Raw genomic sequence first — 23,982 nt, forward strand, 5'->3', positions numbered from 1 at the left:
TGGAAGGGTCCCACAAGGATCATCAAAGTCCAGCCCTGCACAAAATGGGGTTTGGAATCAGGATTTATATTGCAAATCCTTTCCTGATTTGGACTGCTGTGGGATTTTCATTTTAACTTGTTGAAAAAAAGTGGCAGGCTTTCTTACCCAGTGTTGATGGTGTAAGTACAAAAATTCAGAGGATATTTCTTCAAAGATCTCATTTTGACTTAAAAAACACAGTCAGGCTCTGCGTCATTCCTCCATATGTTTTTCTTTCTTGATACAAGAAACTTGTGATGAAAGTGAAGAGGTTTGCATTTTTCCTCTGGCACTGCTTGCTGTGTTTCAAAATCATGTTTGGTATTTGCACACTCAAAATAGGCTCTTTCTGTCCATTCATACTTTATCTTGGAGGTTATTAAGGGTGATAAAGGATAGAACAATCCCTTTCTGAGATCTAGGTGCACTGTAGGAGTGTTTGAAATGCTTGTTAATGTTCCTACACGTTATTTGCTGAGGAGAAGCAGGTGAGGATTAATGTGCATTACTCAGGGCACCTGCCTGGCTGAACACATTTCATTCACAGAATCACAGAATCACAGACTGGTTTGGATTAGAAGGGACCTCACAGCTCATCTTGTGCCACCCTCTGCCATGGGGACACCTCCCACTATCCCAGGCTGCTCCAAACCTTCTCTGACCTGGCCTTGGACACTTCCAGGGATGGGGAAGCCACAGATGCTCAGGGAAACAGAAGTCCTTCATCTGAAGGCTGAGCCATTCTTGGTATCTCCCAGGATTTAGGATGCTGATTCAGAGTTTTCTGTAGCCACTTGCACAGCAATGGAGGTCTCAGTGTAAATATTCCTGGCTCTGGCCTTGAAGGGGATCAACAGAGCATTCTGGCTCAGCAGGCACAGGGATGGTGAATGTTGCATCTCCACTTGCAGAGCCCTTGGAAATAAAACCCCAGTGTGACTTCACAAACTGAGCAGTGAGAGTGCAGCAGGAGAAATGCAAGAGGGGGTTTTTGTTGCATTTATGGCTACAGGAGAGCGGTGGGAAGGATAATGCAACATAGTTCTTTGCAATGGAGAAGCAAGAGAGAGAGAGAGAGAGAGCTTTATTCAAAGAAACACTACACTTATATAGGGTAGTTTGTGCAAAACAGAATAGAAAAGACTCATTGGTGCAGGAAGGCAACACCTCTTTGAAAATATGCTTTCTGCACCAGTCTGTGATGCTGTGAATGTCTGGCCCTGCTCCCCTATTTCCCAGGAAATACAAGGGAAACTGCAGATGTTCCTGTCGTGGAGGAAGCAGAACAGGAGGAATTACAGATATGCTTCACTGCCATTGCTCTAACAGCAAACAAATAAGCACTAATCAGTAAATAAGCCCACAACATTTCCCCTCAGACACTGTCCTCAGATGGCCTGTTTGTTCTAATCCTCCTCAGCACTGAATCACATCCAGGCAAAAACCCCTCCAAACCTCTGACTGAGAGATTTTGAACTTGCTGTCTGGGAGAAAACTCCCCCCAAGGCTGGCTTGGAGCTTGTACCAAACAACCCCAGGCCCTGGGCTGGATGCTGAGGCTGTGGCTGCATTTTGAATCTGCTGCTAATTCATAAACATCACAAGCAGTTGATTTCAGCTGAACCCCTTGATTTAATTACACTCTTGTATACAATGGGGACCTTGTGTTTTCCTATATGTAATGAATATTAAGCTGATAGCCCTGTAATTTCCTGTGCCAGGCTTGCTCTCATTTTTTGCATATTGATACCACATTTGGTTTGTTATTTTCCAATTTTCCAGTCTTCTAGACTTGTGCTCAGTGAGTTCTCCATAGTAATTGCTGTTGGCACACACATTTCCTTCCTCAAATCTGCTCTAACACACTGCAACGAATTCTGCCTCATCCTAGAGATTTGCTTGGGTTTCAATTTCTCTTATTTATTCATTGTCTTGAACTCAGCAGCCCTGGAATCATGCAGGACTCTGGATATAATTTCATATTCCACAGTTTTAATTTCCTCCTTTATCCCAGGCATTCCCTCTTCTCCCCCATGCACACGTGGATGGTTTTATCTGACCCTGTGACTCTCTGCTTTTCATAAGCCACTTTCCAGTGCTGCTTCCTCAGAGACTCCCACCCAAATCTGAACCCAAAACCAATTTAAATGTGGCAGCATCAAAAATAATGCTGATATTCACTCACCTTTCTTGGCTTCTTGGTGTGTTTGGTGTTTGTCCAGCTTTTTCTCTCTGTCTCATCTGTGCTCATCTGGGTGTGCCCTACCTTACCTTTGGAGGTGAATAAATTTCTTTTTTTGGATGTGATTTGGGCATTGGAAAGGTGTGGGATGAGGACAATACACTTGGGGCAGCATTTGAGGCTGCTTTTGTAGGAATTGGGTGGAACTAAACCAACGAAGTTGACATTTATCTGTGCTTTTATTTGGACTAGAAAACAGACTAGGAAAAAGTGTTAATCATGCAAGATATGTCAGCTGAGTGTCAATAAAAGCCAACCCTAGGCTGCTGCACTGGAGTGCTGGGGAGAAATGATTGGCCCTGGGAGGGGAGAGTGTTTGATGCCTTTGACTGCCACTGTTCTGAGAAATGAAGAAACTTAGGAGGAAAAAAAAAAAAAAGAAACCGAAGAGGAAAAAAAGAAAGACATTAACTGAATTGTCTCCATTTCCCAAGGGCATTCTCATTTCTGAATGTGAAGTTGTATGAAGGCCAGGTTCTTCCTCAGGACTTAGAATACAATGAGTTTTATATATATATATATATATATATATATATATATATATATATATATATGAGTTTTTAATCTCAATTCTTGTGTTCTCCACCCATCCCTCAGCATATATTTTTGACCAGCCTATTTTTGTACTCTAGCTTCCAGTCTTGAGAATCTCTTTCCAGTTTGGTCATCATTGGGTGCTGGGGAGCAGCCAGAGCCTGAGGCTGATTTGTTTGCTGATCCTGTTGGGATCAGTGGATGAAGGAGTCACGCTGATGGTGGTGTTGCCACGTGATGATGCAAATTTTTCTATTTTTGTCAGAAATGAGAGCCTTGGTGAACCAGAGCCTAGATCAAAGACACCCTAGTTGGAGTTCTGCTTATTTTGTCACCTCTTTCTGCAGAGTAACCTACTTCTGGTGCTACCTTGTGTAATCAGAAGCAACCTGTGCAATTAAGAAGCTGAGAGACATCTTTAGATGGCAAAGCTGTCAGATTCCTGTCTTTCCCAGGTGACTTTTATTTTCCTTAGTGCTCTTGAGATCTCTTAGTTCCTTTTGTAGTCTCAGGCTCAGCAATTATTGATGGCTTCCTTTGTCAGACAAGCAGGGTATGTGAGCATGTGTGTACCACTCACAAGGTACATACCTCTGGCCCAAATGCATCACTGAACAACTTAAAATTAGAAGCATAAACAACATTCCTTACTAAAAACTCCATTTTACAGAACTAATTACACCAACTTCTCATCCACACATATAAAAAGGTAAATAGCCTATATATTTTTATTTTTTTTTCATTTTCTCTTATTCCTGGTGAGAGGGCTGGTTGTGGGTATCACAGTAGGGCATCCCAGGAACCATCAGCTGTACAGGTACCTGTGGAAGAGTTTTGGGTCAGGAAAGGGAAGATTTTTCTGAGACAACTTTGTGATGAGGACATCACTTGTGTTCTGTGGATTTCTAAGTGCATTTTCAATGGTGAGACTGGATGGTCCTCACTTGGATTCAGTTTGATACCTCAGAGCTGACTTAATGATTTTTATTTTACATTTATACAGAGCCCAAATCATGCTCCTGGCTGTAGCTGATTTAAATAATGACTGTTTGTGTGAAGCTGTCTCTCCTGCTCTTTGAGAAGAGAGCAGAAAGTGGCTGAGCAAGTGGCACATATGGTTGGAATAGTCTTGGAGCAGGAGCTTCAGAGTTATTCATAACAGCTGAGCATGTAATTGTGCATAATGCAGCAGAAACATTTCTCTTCTTGTGATTGAAAGGCATTTGCTTTTGATTGGTGTGCAACTGCTGTACCTGGGAGTATCAAGGGGCTGTGAATCTGCATAATTTCCAGCACCAGTGCTTATCAGTCACATCTGAAAACACCAGAGTGAAACGGGCTCGTGACAAACAGTCAGGGCCAGTAAGGACCTTTACAAGACAGTTTTATAGAGCAGGATAAACAAGAGGGGCTGGATCCTCACCCTGTCTGTGCTGCTGCTGGCAGGGAGGAGCTGATGCTCAGAGATCCAGGGAAATGTCAGGCAGCTGCCTCTGCTTGGAGCTGTGGAGAAGCTGTGTGAGCCAGCCAGAGCTGCTGTGCATGGGGTGTAAAGGTGGTAACTGCACCACCTAGTTAGTGACTTGTCTTCATTTTCTTCTGTCTTCACTCAGAGTCAGGATTAAAAACAAAAAGGAGATGAATTTTCTTGTGTTTGGGCTCGGTTGTTTATTAAATCTTATCTGAAGTGCAGAGAGTTCTGCAACACTTCCAGCCACCAGCTAAAAGTGAGCAAAATGGAAGTGAACCTAGCTAATTAAAAGGTCTTTTAAAGCTAAACGGTCCAATAAAGAACTAACATCTGTATTATTTATACTTTTGACCCAATAACCAAACACCTGTGACCCTCAGTGAGCACTGACTGTCCAGCCAGAAACTACAGCCTGAAACCATGAAGGAATAAGAAGATGGAAAAAAGACAACACCCCAAATCTTCCACCTTGTCCCACATCTATTACTATATTCTAAAACCTCAAAATTTAAAATCCTTCACCATGTAAAATCACACACTTTTATTCAACTACACACCCGTGACTTTAATTCCATCACTCAAATTTGGAAGCTTCTCCAAGACCTAAGGTCAAAAGCTGTGTTCTCCTGGGGGTCAGTGTCAGAAAGCACAGAAAGCTCAGAAATTCCAGGTTTCTGGGATCCAACAGAGGAACTGGGCTGCTGAGAAAGGATTCCTACCAGCAAGCCTTGTCCTGGAATCTTTGTGGAGCAGTGGAGCAGGTGAGCTTGGACACTGACCAGCGATGCTGTGGCAGTGCAGTTTGTCATCATCTCAAACCCAGGCACTGCTCACTGCCTTTAATTCTCCCCAATGGACAGAATATTGACCCAGCAGCTGGCAGTACCAGTTTTGGGGCAGTGGGACAAAAGCATCTGGAAAGGCTGTGGAGAGCACTTGGACACTCCTGTAGATGCAGTGACTCATTAGCTTTACACCTTGCCCATCCTCCCAGTACAAAACTTGAGATCTGAGTTGTGTGAGGGGCAGATTACCCTTGACTGGGCTGGGACCAGATTTTGATCACAGAGGAAACCATGCTTGTACTCAGGAGCTGCTGATTTGAGACTTTCATCTGTGTGAAATTCACTTTGGAAGAGTAATATCACCAAAAAGGAAAGCTGGCTGGCTCTCCTAAATTAAGCAATTACTCTTAGACACAGTGCTGTCTGTGAAGTACTTGGAAGTTCATCCTCAGGCTGAGATGGAAGGTGGTTTAACAAGGTGTTTTACAAAGTGGAGGTGGATAAATTCCTGGAGCATATCTGTATAAACCCTCTGTAAAGGCTGCACAGAGGTTAAACAGATAGATAACTTCATGGAAGCTGAGTAATCACACTATTACTCAGTATAATCTTGCTGGAAGGCATATTTTTTCTACAGAGCAATGATACAGAAGATATTTGTGTGCAGTGATTACAGCAACAGAAATCAATTGCACACAGCAAATAATTTGTTAGCCCAGGGATGGGCACATTATGTCATCAATAAAGGGATTAGTTTGTTGAACTGTAATGAGGGTGAGAAGAAAGCAAACTTCATACTGGTGTAACTAGTCCAGTCATAATATTGGTAACAAATACATCTGGTATGCATACATCCTTCTGGAGAATGTGTGTGGGAGCTTTCCTGAACACCCACGAGCTCTGTGTGTTCTTTGCATCTTCAGTATACACCAGAAGTACTCATTAATTTCTTAAAAATAATATTTAACCTGATTTTAAGGAATGTACACAAGCACATTGCTACATTTACCACTACATAGAAAAATACATCACCCTAATGTCACTGCATCCAAGATACTTTCTCAGCAAGGTCAGGATCAACTCCAGCAGGGAATGACAGTGCTGAAGGCTGAGATTTGTCTTGCTACAAATCCTACACATTAGTAGGAATGAGTCTTTCCTTACCCCAGGTTTGAAGATGAATTTAAAACTGACCACTCTGGAGAAGAGCCAGAAAATAAAGAGGAAGCTGAAAAGGCAAATTGGGAATCAGCAGGGGAAAATAATCCCCCCTGATTCCTTCAGGTAGCCAAATGCTACCTGCTGAAGTCCCAAAGCGTGGGATTAATGTACATAAATAAGGTGTAAACAAATTCAGTGGCAGGAGAATGCCTAAATCCTTCAGCCCCTGGCAAATCAAACCTGTTCCTGAAGGATTCAATTATTTCTGAGATCCCACCTTAGCTGGGGATTAACTGACACCAGAGATCAGGAAACTCCTTACACTGGGTGTGTGTACACACTTCCTGGGCTTGGGTTTTGCTGCAAATAATAGAAGGAAGGGGCATGAGCTGCAGGGTTACCACGAGGCCCATCCAGTTTTTACAGCCAGCCAATGGTCCCCCTTTGGATTTTGATAGAGCAGCTGGAGGCAATATTTTCTTGGCCAAGAAAAAAAGGGAATATGACACATCCTGGCATATATTGGGAGTTGGGAAAGTAGTGCAAAAATATCTGATGTTGCCTTGCACTGTGTGGAGAGGTTTTCTGCAAGCTGCTTAGTCATCCTCAGGATCTTTCTCTGCAAGAGAATTGCAGAGGGATTTTGACAGAGCCTGGAGGGAGAGGACAAGGGGGAATGGCTACCCACCACCAGAGAACTGGGTTAGGTGGGATATTGGGCAGGAATTGTCCCTGTGATTGGGGCAGGGCTGGCACAGGGTGCCCAGAGCAGCTGTGGCTGCCCCTGGATCCCTGGCAGTGCCCAGGGCCAGGCTGGACATTTGGGTTGAAGCAGCTGGGACAGTGGGAGGTGTCCCTGCCATGGCAGGGGTGGCACTGGGTGAGCTTTGAGGTCCCTTCCAACCCAAACCATTCTGTGATCAGACAGAAGGTGTTGCTTGGCCCATTTCTATGCTGGCTGAAGCAAAAAGCCCATTTATCAAGGGTATTTTTGGGAACTGTTTTCCTTCCTATGTCTTGCACCCCAATCCCAATTGTCATGGGCATCTCAAACCTGAGGGCTCTTTCCCCCAGCTCCTGTGTATGAGATGGGGCAGCAAGGCAGGAGCAAAGCATGGCAAAGTCTCCAACCTAAACCGAAAAAAAGGAAGGGAAAATCACATTGGAGTTACTACTGAAAACAGAATCACATGTAAATTGTAGCTCTGCTGGTGTATTCTGGGGAAATTTCAGCCATTTAATTGGTCAAGACAGATATATAGCAGCATCACTATCTGCTAGGGACCCACATAAATCATCAGGGATGGTTTCTGCTGCCATTACAAGCAGCCAGGCCTGGTGGCCTGAGTGCTACAAAAGGGAAGCAAAATACAACTCAACCTGTCAAGAGCTGCTCTGTGTTGTAATTGCAGCATCTGTAAGGAACGCCAGGGTTGGATTATTGGAGATGTCAGAAACAAAATGGGAGAGATTAAATGGCCACAAAGAGCTGCAAAATGAGGAGGTAATTGCACTTCATAGGAGTGCAAAGATAACACAGGGGATGTAGATCTTGACCAGGGCTGTGTGGAGCTGAGAGTGTGTGTGGTGTGTCCTTGTTCTCCTGTGCTCTCCTGGAGCAGCCAGCTCTGGGGCAAACACCCTGTCCCTCTAGCAAGGGATGGCACAGAGCAAAGGTGAGCTCTGCTGCACTGTCAATGCACTTGGAATGAAGAGACCAGCTCCCTGCTGAGCACAAACACAGGGAATACACCTGAGTGAGTCTCCATGGAAGGTCTGGGCAGGCAGAGCACCTCCAAACTTAATGGCAGGTGTGGTGGGAAGACAGATTGAAGGAATAGTGCAGGATAGTGCAGAAGGCAGTCTCTCCTGATGAATTACAGCTGTACTGATTACTGAGAGTGAAAAAATCTGTGCCTGCCCCATGAGTTTGGGTGTTATAAAAGAGTGGGGCAGGTGGCCACTAGCTGCAGTTTGAGTTAGAGCTTGAGACCTGGAGTCTGCTGCAGTTTGCGATGCAGTTTGCGATGCAGTTTGCGATGCAGTTTGCGATGCAGTTTGCTGCTGGCTGTGCTGTGAGGAGGAAGGGACATGCAGCCATGCAAGGGACAGATAAGGTAAGAAGATGTGTGAGGACAGATGGGGTCAGACAGCTGGGAAAGGGACAGGCTGGGGTTTAGCCAGTCATGCAGAGAGGAGAGAAGGAGTCAGAGCTGTGTGAAGCTGCCTGTGAGGGAAGGAGTTGCAGTTCACTGAAAGAAGGAATGAAAGTAAAGGACTGGTGGTGATGCCAGTCCAGCCTATCTCAACATAATAACTGCAGCAGTGCCTGGTGTGGCCCCTGCCCCTGCCATGGGGCCAGTCTTGGACCTGCTGCCCTCTCCATCAGTGCTACTGTGGGTCAGTCGGCCTGAGCTAACCTGGGGGCAGCCTGAAAACATGAGATCTTGGAGGAAAAAAGCCAAACATGAGCACTTTGCTTTCTTGCAGATGCCAGCTTCATCCTGAAACAGCCTCAGGCAGTGGCAGAGCTCAGCTGGCTCTCCTTCATCTGTGGCTGCTCCTCATTTCTGGAGGCTTCTGTCTGCAGAAAGGCTCACGAGTGCTGCTGTGCCCACACCAGTTGTTTGTCTTCTCTCTGCTCCTGTCTTCTCCAAACATTTTGCTGCTTCCTGCCTGGATCTTGCATGTGCACGCTGCCAAGCCAAAAGTGACCTTCGGTGTCCCACTTCTCATGGAGCAAATGGCATTTCTAGCATCCCTGCATGTTCCACTGCTCTCAATATTTAAGGGACGTATTTTATTTCCCTGGAGCAAGGAGATCAGCATAGCTTTTATACTCTCAAAGGAGGATGTGCACTGCCTTTCTATGCCCTTATGAAATGTAATTTGGAGTTTTTTCCCCAAGAAGCTTCATGTTTGAGGAATAATATATCACACCACAGGGATTGTTTACTGGCAACTAATTGGAATCTGTGTGGGTCCCATTACCGGTTTTTATGGTGTCTGATTTCCTGCTAGCCCAAATTCAGGATACCTCCCCTGGCATGAGTGAATGGGCTATTGGAGGACATCGTCCAATTAGTCTAAGTGGCATGGGCTCTCCTTTGCATCACTTCTCAAACCCTGTGGAGCTGAGCTTTGCAGGAGAGAGGGAATTTGGCCACATGCCTTTCATGTGGTGCCAATTTGGATGGATTGAATTTTGATGTATGTAGGTAGCAGCACCAAGTCAACTCAAGTGGACAAAGGTTAAGTGGGCACTGTGGGCAATTATCCATTAGTACAAAAGCTCCTTGGGATAATATTTATACATTGAAATGCCAAAAAACTGAACATGGTGATAGCTTTTGCAGCACTGTATAATTCACACATTAGAGCTCTGCCTTGCATGTTTGGTATCTCAGAAATAAGGGAACCCATTTTTGTCAGGAATGCAACATGTGAACTGCAGTGGGTGTAAGTGAAACAGCAACACCCAGTGCTTGCTGTGAACCTTTCCCTGGCTTTACAAGTGTCCTGGGATGTTGATGGAAGGAAGTCTCTGAAGTGGTAACCCTGAGGTGTCCAGCTGGTAGAAACCTCTGCAGCTCACATGGGGTTGTGAACTGTGTCCCTGTGTAAGGGGCTGAGCTCCCCTGCACTGCTGTGGGAGCAGGATTGCCTTTGCACTCTGCTGTCAGGCTTCACTGACTCCCTGCCAATGATGTCTATGGAACCTGGAAAATTCAATTTACAGTTGAAGGGATTAATAACTGGCTATTATCAGGCATTACCTTAGAAAACAAGTCTGCCTTGTGTGTACTAAACAAGTGGTTCTCTAGCATCAGTGTGCTTGGTGCATGCAAAATTCTCCCTGAGGATTTCTCTGGAGCTTGTAGTCAATATGTTTTTTTCCATCAGAGGCAGTAATTTGGGGCATGCCCACCTAGAAGGTTACATGTTCAGGTGTTCCATGCCTTGAGAAACTTTGAGTCTTTGGGACTTGAACGTCTACCTCCAATTTCCTTAAAACTCTTTTTTTTTTTTTTTTTTTTTTAACAAGGCTGTTATCATCTCAGGTGGGATTCACCTCCTCTAATCTACAAGTCTAATACTAATATTTCTCATTAAAAGCTCAGTTCCTGAAGTTATCTGAGCACATTAGAACATCAGGTTTCAGTTTTTCCTGTGAGAGTAATAGTTTGCATTTGAAAAATTGCAAGCAGTAAATCTTCAATGTTAGGAAACACTGGGAGCATGCTGTAATTCTGGGAATGAGATTTTAAATTGTGCCTGCTCTTCAAACCAGTATCACAGATTCTGGGGACTGTGGTGTTTGGTGAGGGTGTAGTGAGAAATTTTGGATACTGATAGAAATTTTCACTTCTCTGTGAGTATAAGAAATGATGTAGTGTGAGAATTAGCTTTTCCAGACTCTAATAGCTGTTAGTGTTTGCTGGTCAATCTATGGTCCTTCCATCCTCTTTGGAAAGTTAAGGACCCAGATAAAATATCCATTAAAGTCAGTTGTTTTGCGCACCTCCCCAGGCACTGGATGAGATCCAGCCTAAATACCCAATCCACATTTTCATGAGTCATTGCAGGAGCAGGGAACACTCCACAGGTGCAATTGCCAGGTTCAGTGGGAGTTTTGCTGCCTCCACTCTGACTCCAGCCTGGTCAGTCTCCATTTCCATCATGGACAAGGCTGCTCTGATACTCCTACTGCTCAAAATACATGGACACACAGTAGTTTCAATCCATTTTCCAATGACTTGGGTCTTGATAGTGAACCATGTGGGGCTCATGCATCTGCTCTTTTGTAAATCTGCTGGTGCTTCCACACAGCCTGCACAAGGAGCAGGAAAGACACAGAAACATCTGTTTGGAGTTTTAAGCAGCTTGTTAGATGAATTCAGCACCTGGGTTTCCTGCAGTGAGCCAGCTCTTGTCTCCTCAGTACAGATGAGAAATGGAGAAATACAAAACTCCTTGGGATCCCTGTTCCTCTGGCTCATGGTGGATTGCTCGAGGTAATTCCTGCTGCTATGAGTGGGAACTGCCTGTGCAAAACCCCCAGAAGTAAATATGGGAATAGCATTCCGAGGGGGGAGAGTTTACTCTGCAAAATCTGCTGAATCCTACAACAAATCCAGAGGGGAACTGTTTATGTGGCATGGAATGACAGGATAAGGAGGAATGGCTTCAAACTGACAGGGAGTAGGTTTAGATGATTTATTAGGAATAAATTCTTCCCTGTGAGGATAGGGAGACCCTGGTACAGGTTGCCCAGAGCAGCTGTGGCTGTCCCTGGATCCCTGGAAGTGTCCAAGGCCAGGCTGGACAGGGCTGGGAGCAGCTGGGACAGTGGGAGGTGTCCCTGCCATGGCAGGGGGTGGAATGATCTTTAAGGTTCTTTCCAACCCAAACCATTCTGTGATTTCTATGATTTCTGGGATTTCTGTGATTGTGGTGCTGCCACACCCAGGTTATGGTTGCACTACAGGATGTGCCCAGCAATGTGTGTTTTGTCCCATCTGTTGCAGCTGGGTGGGGCAGTGCCCCTGATCTCCTGGCACATATTATCTGCTAATGGGCCATCTTTAAACCAGCTGGGGCAATCATCTTTATCTTCCCATAGCCCATCCTCCCTCCAGGAGATATCTCCCATTAATGGCCAGTGAGTCCCAGTGCATGACTGATAAAATTCCATCATCCCACTGGGAGATGCTCCAGCCAGGGCAGGAGCCAAGCCTTTCCTACCCAGAGAAAAACTGACATTTTGGACACCAAGGCACCTTCTTTCCACTGGATTCCAGAGGAAAGCCAGACCTTTGCACATCATCCCTGCACCTGCAGAGGAAACTGCACCTTCTCCAGGAGCACTGCTCCAGCTGAACCACATCTGCCCCTGCAGGAGGATGCAGCCACCATTGAATGGGACTGTGCCACCACCCTGACTGACTGATGGGTGTCAGCTTGGATTCTGACTCTGGCAGGGTTTTGGGATTGTTCTTTGTAATGTTGTATTTTTATTTTAATTTTCCTAGTGAAGAACTGTTATTCCTAATTCCCCTATCTTTGCCTGTGAGCCCCTTAATATCAAAATTATAGTAATAATTTGGAGGGAGGGGGTTTACATTCTCCATTTCAAAGAGAGTCTTCTGCCTTGGTTGGCAGACACCTGTCCTTTAAACCAGGACATGGCAATTCCTTGTCAGTACCCACTGCTGGGCTGTGGTCCTGAAAAAGTCCCAGTCCTGAGCCAGTTTCCTTTCTGTTCCCTTTTTCCCCCTTCCCCACAACTGGAAAGGAATCTCTCTGGTTTTAGTGACCATTACGCAGCCAAATGGAAATCTCATTTTGCTGGGAGCTCCTGGTCAGGCTGTGAAAGGGACAAGGGACTGGGATCTGGGAAGAAGGTGTGTTTTAGTAAGTGCAAGTGACTTCTGTTTGATAACCCTCTCTTTTTCTGCCTATGCATAAGGTGTTAGACATGAGCTGGTATCAAGGGCTAACTTGCCACAGCAAGAAGAATTTCTTTTTAAGTAACTTCATTTTTAGCCGACTTGGGTAACCCAGGAGTGCATCCCCTCATCCCATTTGTGTTTGTGAGCAGAAGGAATGGGCTTTTGAGACAAACTGTTGGGTTGTAATATTTTGTTCCTTGCAGCTCTAGAATCGGGCTGCCTGAACACTGTGTTTGTGTCATGGCCACAGAAGCAGAATCTCCTTGGCTGTGCCCAAAGCACACTGCACCTCCCTGAGGCCAGTGTACAGGAAACTGGCTCATGGCCCAGTGAGGAGTCCCTAGACTCATCAGGCTACAACTCATCAGTTTTAGCCCCTAAAGTCCTTGTACCCTTTGGGCTCATCCATTTCAAAATTCAAGGAGAAAAAGAACTGGGATTGTCTGGTGCTTCCCCACCCTGCATGAAGAGCACTGGCCTGTAGTAACCTGGACATAATATGTTTTGTCTGATGTAGTTACAGTGATCACTGAGCTATTTCTCTCTCTTTTCTGAGTGATTTTGATTATTATGTATAACAGCACATAGTCTCCAGTGGATAAAAGCCTCTAATTCTATTTTATCCAACTCAGAGAGCAATCTCAGCAACTGGCTCTTGCCTGTATTATTCAGCAGCAGCTATGGCATGTACTATTGCACACGATATAAAGGACTTTGTAATAAATATTTAGTGTTCCTTTAATCTGCCTGTTCTTATGTCGTGTTCTGCAGATAATCCCCTACTCCACCATGTACAATTTAATAATTCTTCTTCTGCCAATCTGCTCTTCTCCCTCATCCAGGCAGCCATGCCCACCTGCCCTGGGATGTGCTTTCCATCAGTCTCCTGAGCAGTCTTCAGAGTTCTGGGTTTTTATCACTGTATCACTAAGAGGGAAAACATTTCTTTTTTTGTGTGGATTTGTGAGAGAAACTGTCTTGTGCTTAGATTCCAGCTTTTTGCCACACAATGTTTTTTTATTTTTTTTTTCCCTGATGGAGGCCAAAGGTCTTAGGGAGACACCAAGGTCTGGCAGGGCATGGGATTGCTGATGTTTGTGCTTGCTGTTGGCTCTTTAATCTGATGAAAGTTATTCTTTGCCTATTCTTTCTTCTCACCCATTGCATGGGGTGGGCTGGAGCCCTTCAAGGAAAGAGCTTTCCTAGGTGGGAACTTGAGTTTGGGACACCAGGCATTTTTGGGGTGTGGAAACCAAGGGGTTCAGCTCTGCTGTGGGTCTGTCCTCAATGTGGTCACCCTGCAAGGGCTGAGCAGAAATTAGTAGAGCTGTGAGCTGGGCAGGGTTTTGTGGCAGGACTGAGGGGAGAGGAGCAAGAGGAATGTTCAATAAACATTTTATTCCATGAGCACCAAGTGCTCTGAGTCTGCCCCAGCTCTGGTGACCAGGGATAGCTGGAGCTGAGTCAGGGGAGGTTTAGGCTGGGTATTAGGACAGGCTTTTCCCCCAGAGGGTGCTGGCACTGCCCAGGCTCCCCAGGGAATGGGCACAGCCCTGAGGCTGCCAGAGCTCACAAAATGCCCAGACAGTGCTCTCAGATACAGGGTGGGAGTGTTGGTCCTGTCCTGTGCAGAGCCAGGGGCTGGACTGGATGATCCCTGTGGGTCTCTTCCAATTCAGTATATCCTAAGATTATTTGAAAAGGTGTTTCCAGACCACCATGGCTGACATGCAGCTAAAATCAGTTAACTGACCTTTTCCTGCTCTGAGTCCAAGTGTAACCACCAGCTTTCCAATACCTGTGGCAATGAGGTCAGAGTTTAAAATAACCCAGAGCTTCTCACTTGAGCTCTCCTTGCAGCAAGGACCATGTGGAGATTCAGTAGTCACAGACCAGGACATGCATTTTTCTGGAGCTCCCTTTCCCCAGCTAGGCCTGACTTGCACAGTCAGATGTACCCACCTCATGCTTTCCCTGCTGCATTAATTGAGGCTGTTAACTCCCCAGGGAACAGAGCACTGGAGATGGGAAGGGGATGATGAAAAGGGGCCCAAAGTGACAAGTAGCAAATCTGCAATAGTGCCCTGCTTCAAAGTTAGCTACACTGCAAATCATGTTTTATTATAACTGTTGTATGAACTGTACTAATGAAATCAGTATTTGTTAAAGCAGGCAATAATGTTGAACCAGAGAAGACATGAAAAGAGTTCTGATCATCTATTAATGTGTTGCAGTCCTATTTTGAAAAGATCCCCAAATTTGTGTGTGGTGGCATTAAACACTAACCTCCTTAAAGAACACTTAGAGTACCTTAGTAGTATCTATTATAGTATATGGGATTTTAATTGCTTTATTATAAAAGAAAGCAATATTCACCCTTTTATGAATTTTGATTTAATGACTTTAGCACATTCATTATTAGTTCATTATGGTTCTGTGGAATTGAGGCCTCCTGAGTTAAAAGGATGTCCCCACACTAAGCTGGCCTCAATTAAATTGTAATCATATTGTGGTTAATCTCAAGGACTTGCTCTTTAAGGGCAGGGGTATGAAAGAGAGAGAGAGGCAGTGGGGGGCACAAGGAAGAAAGAGAAATGCAAAGAAGCAGGATTTGTGTTGATAAAAAGCTGTTTAAGTCCACCTCTGACAATGTCCTGAGCTAGAACCTGAAATGGCTTCCTTAGCTTGACCCATAATATTACATAAAGTCACAACTAGAACTTCTTGAAGTAAATAAAACACTGCTGATCTTTAGGAATAGAGGGATGTGGTAAATGTAAATGAGACTGATAGTACTCTAGATTTAATCAGCATATGCAGTTTGATAACCAGGATGCTTTGGCAAGAGCAAACAGCTCTGAAGACTGGATCAAGTCTGGCTGATGGGAAATAAGATTTTACTAATTAGAAATGTAAAGTTTTTTTGTGTGAGGTTTAACCAAATGATTGCAATAAAAATTACTGGCCTTCCTGTAAATGGTAAGTGGCTGGGATGAGACAGCAGCAAGGGGCAAGGACAGCTGGAGCTCTGTGCCCTGGAACCAGGCTGGGGGCACAGGAGAGGCTTCTCCACTTGAGCCCTGCCCTGCCCTGCTTGGCCACAGCACCACATTAAGGAAACCAGCAGCTTGGGATGATCTGGAAGAAGATTAGAAATTCAGCTCACAAGTAATTTGGTTGAAATATTTGCTCTTTGATGTTTTGCCATACTGAATAGTATAATAACTCTTCCAGAAGAACACTCCAAACAGAGCTATTTTGGGATTACATTTTTTCCTTTGGCTTTTATCCTGTGGTTTTCCTGAATCTTCTTTTTATCTCCCACATTTCACTGAAAACGTCTCAAGCTCTCACCAACTGTTTCTGATGTTTCAAGATCCCTTCAAGCTTAGATCCTGGATATAAATAAGAGTTCTTGCTCTTAAAGCTGGAGTGCTTTGCAATGACTGTTTGAAAGGCTTTATGTAATATTTTTTTGCTCTTCTGTGGCGCCAAATCTGGAATATGTGAGGCCCAAAACTGAGGAGAATGGGGAGAGGTCAGATTCCTGTGTATTGCAAAGCAAACATTTGTAGTGCTGGGGTCAGGCAAGATTTCCACAATAACTTCTCATTAGAAAGCCAGATCCTCAACAAGAACAGAATTGAGTACAATCTTCAATTTTAGTTCATAATTTGAGCTAGAAAAATAGTTAAAAAGGAAAAAAACTAAGCCCCAGAGAAATTATAATCCTGCTTTCACATAATGTCCTTGTCAATATAAAGCCTGGTGAAAATTGTGAAGAGCAGCAATTTTTAGGCTCTAAAAGATGTTTGCCTCTGTAAAAGCAGAAAGTAAATTAAGTCTAAAAGGTTAGTTATCAGGAACAAACCTTGCCAGATTTTATGCCATGTTGTTTAATAATTATGAATCACTGTGGGAATATCAGTAATGCTGATAATGTCAATATTTCATAAAGTTTTTCTGTATTTCAGGAATTAATTGGAAAGTGTTGTGTTTCATGAAGTAAAAAAAAAAAAAAAAAAAAAAAAAGCTGTTGGGGAAAAATGTTTTTATGGCAGTGACTTATGTGTTGAGTTTTACAGCATCTTTTCAGTCTGTAGTTGTCTCTTCATCAGCTCACTGTTGCTGTGAGTCTCGTTTCCCAACTTTCCCAAGTCTCTTTGATTGTCTGCAACTTACAATGGGATTTAAAGGCCAGTCCAGACCTTTTAGGAAGGGAACTCCACTCTCAGCAACCCTGACTCCATACTCAGAGAGCTGGAGAGTTCCCTCAACTGAGGCACATCTGTTTGCTATGAGAATTTACCCTTTTTTTCAATTTTCTTATGCTATTTGGGGCATTCACATGCACATGATCAGGTCTGCAAAAGGCCCAGCCACTGAGTTTTTGCACAGAAAATATCCAGCACTGACAAGACGAGGTCCAGGGAGAAAACAACTGTCCCATCTGCTGCACTGGGTGGGGCAGTGCCCCTGATCTCCTGGCACATATTATCTGCTAATGGGCCATCTTTAAACCAGCTGGGCAGTCATCTTTATCTTCCCACAGCCCATCCTCCCTCCAGGAGATATCATCTGCTGCTGGCCCATCGAGTCCCACTGTGTGACTGATAAAATTCCATCATCCCACTGGGAGATGCTCCAGCCAGGGCAGGAGCCAAGCCTTTCCTACCCAGATAAAAACTGACATTTTGGACACCAAGGCACCTTCTTTCCACTGGATTCCAGAGGAAAGCCAGACCTTTCCACATCATCCCTGCACCTTCAGAGGAAACTGCACCTTCTCCAGGAGCACTGCTCCAGCTGAACCACATCTGCCCCTGCAGGAGGATGCAGCACCATTGAATGGGACTGTGCCACCACCCTGACTGACTGACGGGTGTCAGCTTGGATTCTGACTCTGGCAGGGTTTGGGATTGTTCTTTGTAATACTGCATTTCTATTTTAATTTTCCTAGTAAAGAACTGTTATTCCTAATTCCCCTATCTTTGCCTGAGAGCCCCTTAATTTCAAAATTATAATAATTTGGAGGGAAGGGAGTTCGCATTTTACATTTCAAAGAGAGTCTTCTGCCTTTCTTATCAGACATCTGTCCTCCAAACAGGACACTATGGATTTGTGTATTCTATGATTCATTTTAGTGAAGGCCAGCACCTTCCACACAGCACTGAGTGATCAAAGTTCTCCAAGGAGAAGTCAGACTCTCACACTGTGTGTGTTCAGGTACAGCCTGAGCCCCCTGTGTGCAATGGGCTTGGAGGAGCAAGTGGAGAAGGTGCTGGTGGGAGATGAACTCTGTCTAGCACTATTTCTGCTTTTGATTAATTCACAAAGATGAGAAATTAAATCCCAACAATCTTCCTTCAAAATGTGAAGAAGTCATCTTCATCTTTTGTCTTTCCCTGGATTTCCCTTCCCAAGCATACACAGACCTGAGTTTTGGTCAAGAGGGCACAGCCTGTAAGGTAATTTCTGGAGAGAGATTGTATTGCATTTTCCCTCAGTAATCCTTACAAACGTAAAAATTATCTTATTATGAGTGCTTTGTCCATGAGGAGAAAATTATGCTAGATGTGAAGAGAAAGAAGTTCCTCTTATCCCTGGGAATTTTTAAGCATTAAATAATTTTCCTATCTCTTGGTGTGTTAATGGGAAGGCTTTCAGCTCTGTGTTAGACAGAGGCCTGCATTTGCATTTAGATGGAGCTATTTTAAGGACTGTAGTATATACATAGAAGCCTGTATCCCATTTACAATAGAATCTGTAAGATAAAATTAATATCTAGTAAGTGGTTGTTTTTGCAGTTTTGTTATAATCTGAACCTGAAACTGAAGTGCCATAATCTGACATAATAAATACCAGAGTCTTTCACTTGAGAGAGATCTTATCACCCACAGGAAGAATATTCTCCTTAACCAGTGAAGTGGTTTTATTTTTTCCCTTTCACAAGATAATCATGCAGTGTCGCATCCAGGGCTATTCCTGACAGTGATTCCCAGCTGACTTTTCCTTTTACTCATGTAAAACAATGTTCAGCCTCAGGAGGAGAAATGTTTTTGCCCCACCAGGACAGCATAGCAGGGTGGTGGTGGCTGTGAGGATGACACAGTGCAGGGAATTTAAATCCTGCTTTTTATCTGTTTGTCTCTGAGATGGGCTCTCATGGGAATTTCTTATACATGCCAGGGGCTGTGCTGATTGTTTCTGCTGGGTTTGAAAACTGCTGATTTCCAGAAACACCTTGAAACTTGGGTTTTGCTAGAACTCTGACCTTGTGAGATCCCACCTAGAGTACAGCAGCTAGGTCTGGGTCCTCTGCAAAAAGAGAAATGGGCCTGTTGGGGAGGGTCCAGAGGAGGCCATGGAGATGCTCCAGGGCTGGAGCCAGGCTGGGAGAGCTGGGGGTGCTCACCTGGAGAGGAGAAGCTCCAGGGAGAGCTCAGAGCCCCTTCCACAGCCTAAAGGGGCTCCAGGAGAGCTGGAGAGGGACTGGGGACAAGGGATGGAGGGACAGGACACAGGGAATGGCTCCCACTGCCAGAGATGGTTTAGGTTGGAAATTGGGAAGAAATCCTTCCCTGTGAGGGTGGGCAGCCCTGACATGTTGTATTTGGGCTATGGGAGTGGCAGAAAGGATATAGCAACAAACTTCTTTGTGCAATGGAGAAGCAAAAAGAGATCTTTATTTAAAGAAACACTACACCTGTATAAAGTAGTTAGTGGAGCTAAGCATAGACATGATCTAATTGGTGCAAGGGAGTTGACACCCCTGGTCACATCTCTCACACACCCTGCAGGTGCACAATCATTGCTGTAATTATTTTCTCTTACCTTTTTACTGAGCAGTGTGAGAAATCCAAGCTGCTTCCCTGGTTCCCAGCAGTATCCAACGACCCTGGCACAGGGTGCCCAAGCCAGGTTGGACATTGGTGCTTGGAGCAGCCTGGGACAGTGGAAGGTGTCCCTGCCATGGCAGGGAGACTGGAACTGGGTGAGCTTTGAGGTCATGTCCAACCCAAACCATCCTGGGATCCTGCGACTTCACCAAAAGCTCTGAGCTGCTGGGTCTGAGGCAGGGTGGTGCATGAAACCCAGGTTTGGGGTTTCAGCCTGCTTTGCACCACCCTGAATGTGGCATTTCTGTGGCAGCTGCAGCCATCTGGAGGAGAGCCTGGCACAGGTGGGATGAGGGCTGTGCCTCATTCCCTGCCCAGGCAGGGCTGAGCAGCCCTGGGCTCACTCACCCTGAATTCATTCTGGTGGCAGGGAGTGGTGGTGGAAAATCAGTGGGGTTGGCTTCAAATCCAGTCTGCTACTACTGACACAAACTGGTCATCAGTACAAAGACTCTAGAGACACCCAGAGACAAAGGGAAGCCCCAAAATAATCCACCCCTGCAGCTGGAGCCATGCAAAACCACGGGTCATTTGATGGAGCAAGCACCCCAAGGGAGAAATCTGCTCAGGTGCTCCTGAAGAGGTCTTCAGGGGGTTGGTTAAGTGTTTTATTCCTAAAATTGTCCCATTGAGCTAAAAGGAAAATTTTGATGATTGTGCTGCCATTTTTTTTTTTTTTAGGCAAAACTCAGGCAGAGTTTCACACTAAAGGTGCTGCACCTTGCAGCTCTTTGTCAAAGATGGAAATAGTGGTCACTTACAGTCCCTTCCAAGGCTTGTAGTAAAGGGATGTTTTTTTACTTTATAGGGAATTATTGGAAGCTCCTTTTATCCTCAGGTAAAAATTTGTGAACAAAAATTGCTTGAAAAATGACAGTCCCAGCCCCTCTAAACTGAACCCATGTTTCAAGTCGATTAAAGAACTTTTCTTTAAAAAGCTGAAATGTATTGAAACTATATGTTTCTTAGGCTAAGTTATATCTCACAATGACTGTGCACTGAAAATATTTTTAAGGAATTTACAGCAGTAGTACATGTTTCTATTGTATTGAAATCTCTTATGACTTTTCTCTAAAAATGAATTCTGTTAAACTTACAAAACTGGTGAAAGAAATTCCCCATACAGCAAGTCAGCATTGCCCCATGGAAAATCCTTGTGGGAAATTTGGAGTGTGGTGGGGCTCTGTGATCTCTCTCATCAGAAATTACTCATCTGAAGGGTAGAAATAAAAATTTATCTCCCAAGAACACGTTATCAGCATTCCCAGGAGCTGCACCTGCCTGCTTGCTCCTGTTGCTCCTTCCCATGCTGACAGCCATGAGAGAGCTCCTATTTTAGGGGGGAGCAAGCTCTCCTGTTTCCCAGCCTTTCCAGCTCCCCCTGCCTGCTCAGCCCCTGATGAGTGTCTGTGGCCCCAGAGACCAGGTCTGAGATTGAAACTCAGATCAAAAGCCTATTTTTTTTTTTTTTTTTCAAGCGAATCCCTATCTATTAAGAATTGGACTAGTAGCAGTAATCCTAAAGTCTTACAAGAAAGATCAAATGAATGGATGGGAATAGAAAGATAACAGGGGAAAAGCTTGTTTTGGACTAGTTTCCCTAACAAAAATGGAAGAATAGTGAGACATGTCAATTTGACTTTTACAGAGCAGGTTAATGCCAGATACTTGTTTATCCTCGGAGATTCCTCAAATCCAGCAGATTTCAGCACTGCCTAATGAAAGCTTAGGGAAAAGAGGGAAATGGAGCATGTACAGTTCAGAGGAGGGGAAGATGCAGATGAAAACAAATGCAAAGTCTCTCCCCTTCATGTTTCAAGTGCCAAATTGTGCTTGACATTTCAATTTCCCCAAGGCGTGCTTCCGTAAAATCGTGTTGAACTCTCCTGGAGGCGTTGGGGCTCCCGTCAGCTGCTCCCCTGGCAGGGCAGGCTGAGCTCTGCCTGGCTGTGAAATGCAATCACTGCAGTGCTGGCCACAGCACAGCAGACAGAGCCCAGCCAGAGGGGCAGCAGACCCTAGGGATGCTAACCTGAATTCAGTCTTATGTCTCAAGACCATCAAGTTTAACTGTGCTGCCAAAAGAGCCACCAATATAAAGTCCTGAAGGGAAATATCACCAAAATAATTTGCATTAAACACACAAATGCAAAAAAAAAAAAAAGAAATCAGAAATTCTTTGTAACTGCATTTGAAGAGCAATTGACCAGTCAAATTCAGGCACTGCATAAGCTTTGCTTACACATGTAAAAGTTGCAGGTTGTAATAATGATATTTTACATGACTGTAAAAGTCATACACTTGTCAGCTTGCTCTGTCTCACAAGCTGCACTACTCCAGAGGCTTCTCCCACCAGTTTTTGGGCAGTGCCCTCAACAGAGAGGCATTTTTCACTCAGTGCCATTACATCACCCATCGTGCTGAGGGTTTGCTTTGGTTTGGTGACTGTCCTGTGGCTCATTCTGTGCCATTTCTGGGAATTCAGGATGTTTGCCACTCGTGTGGGGGCTGTTTCACACGAGGATCTCTGTACTGTGTGTCCATAGCCAGGAAGTCTCCAGTCCTAAGAGAAATCTGCAACCACTAAAATTCTCATTTCCAACATTTTTAGGAAGCTTGGAAGCTTGGATTTTTGAAGAGTTTTGACCATGTCCCCAGTGAAAAACACCATGATTAGGGAAATGGCAGAAACAACGTGTTTTTCCCAATCTGTTCTATTGATGTGTTTTGTTTTTCTTGTTTTCTTCTAAAGGTCAGTGAAATTTTCTGTTGCATAAATTTTATTGCCTTTACTCATTGCAGTCAGGCTGGTGAGGGAGATGCTGAGACTCTGGGCACTGTCAGTGCCAGGAAATCAGAAGAAACCCTCCTCCCACGTGAGTGGGAATAATGGTTACCCAGCTTTTGAGAAACCTCACTGAATTGAATTCTTTGAAAAATATACCCTTGGGCTGTGGTTGCTGAGCACTTGGGAACACACATGATTGATGACACGGTCATTAGGAGCATGATTAAGAGCAGCCAGGATTTACATTTGCCACCTTGGCCTTTTGCAGAGCCTGCTAAGCCGTGGTCTGGGGACCACCACTGCTGTGCACAATGTGACTCTGTGTGTGGAAGGGAGCTGTGATTAATTCTGCTGGCAACATGGTGCTGGCTCTCTTCTCTGATTGCAGCTGATGAATAGTGTTTTAAAAGCTAAGAATGCATTAAGCACTTTGCTGTAGCTCCTATACAGTCTGAGGGCCAGCAGCACAGCTGTGCTGCTTTTACAATGGGTGCAGCTGAAGAGCCAAGAGGAAGGGACAGCTTTTACCTTGCCTTGAACTATGGATTCAGCTTATCCTGGGGGGTGGCTGGAGGCACAGGAACCAGTCTCCCTGTGCTGAGAGCAGGTTGCTGATGGGCTTTGGGGCACAAGCAGGATTCACACTCACCAGTTCTGGCTGCTTTGGTGTGTTCAAATAAGTTGTTGGTCGAGCAGGTAGTAGTTCCCTGCCCTCCATCCCACTTTGCTGTTGCCTCTGTGCCTGGAATGCCTTTTCCCTCCTTGCACAGCTGGAAGGTCCCTGATGCTGTTTGGGGTGGGCAGGGTGAGCTCTCTGACACCCCCAGGCTGATGATGGTGCCTTGTGCAGAGACCCTCTGGGCATCTTCCCATTATCCAAATTCCCCCCAGATTTGCACCAGCTTCATACTCAACTCCTGCCTTTGCCAAATTTGGTTGAGATTGACTGTGAGGCTGAAACTGTTTGGGGTAAGAGGCAGTGAAGGGTGGCAGGATGGAAAGCTCAGACTCACGTGCCCTGTGTCCTTCAGGAGCAGGGCTGTGCTGGGCTGGGGAAGCAGCAGCTCCACAGGCACAGGGGGCAGGGGAAGCTGCTCTGCTGCCCTGCATCATCCAGTCACCTGGGCAGAGCAGTGACCACGAGTGCATCCCCTTTTGTACAACACCTCCAAAATCCACTTTTCAATCCATGGTACTGGCTGCCAATAACAACTAAAACTTTCCTCACAGCTCCCCTGGCTCAGTGTTCATGCCAGGACTATTGCCCTGATTTGATAGCAGCTATTGCAGGAAATAAAAATGACAGCTTTGGAGCAGTCTTGTCAGGCAGCATGATGACTCTTGGCAGCAGGAGAAGCATTTGCCTCTCTGGAAGCTGCTGGTCAGACCCAGGGTCTCAACAGACAAGGCTCCAAGCATCTCTTTTCCCTCACACCTGGGTTAAGGTGGGCTGGGGCCTCGTGGGAAGGGTCACCCCAGGTGACAGAGCAGGAGTTCTGATGGGAACCAGCCAAGTCCAAGCTATGCCCAACCTGCTCACTTCCACCTCAAAGCCAGAGGGAAGTTTCTGTGTGTTTGTGGGAGATGGGGAGTTTGCTGCTTGCAGCAAAGAGTGGGATATTGCTTCCC

This window comes from Erithacus rubecula, assembly GCF_903797595.1.
Source record: "Erithacus rubecula genome assembly, chromosome: 22".
Lineage (NCBI taxonomy): Eukaryota > Metazoa > Chordata > Aves > Passeriformes > Muscicapidae > Erithacus > Erithacus rubecula.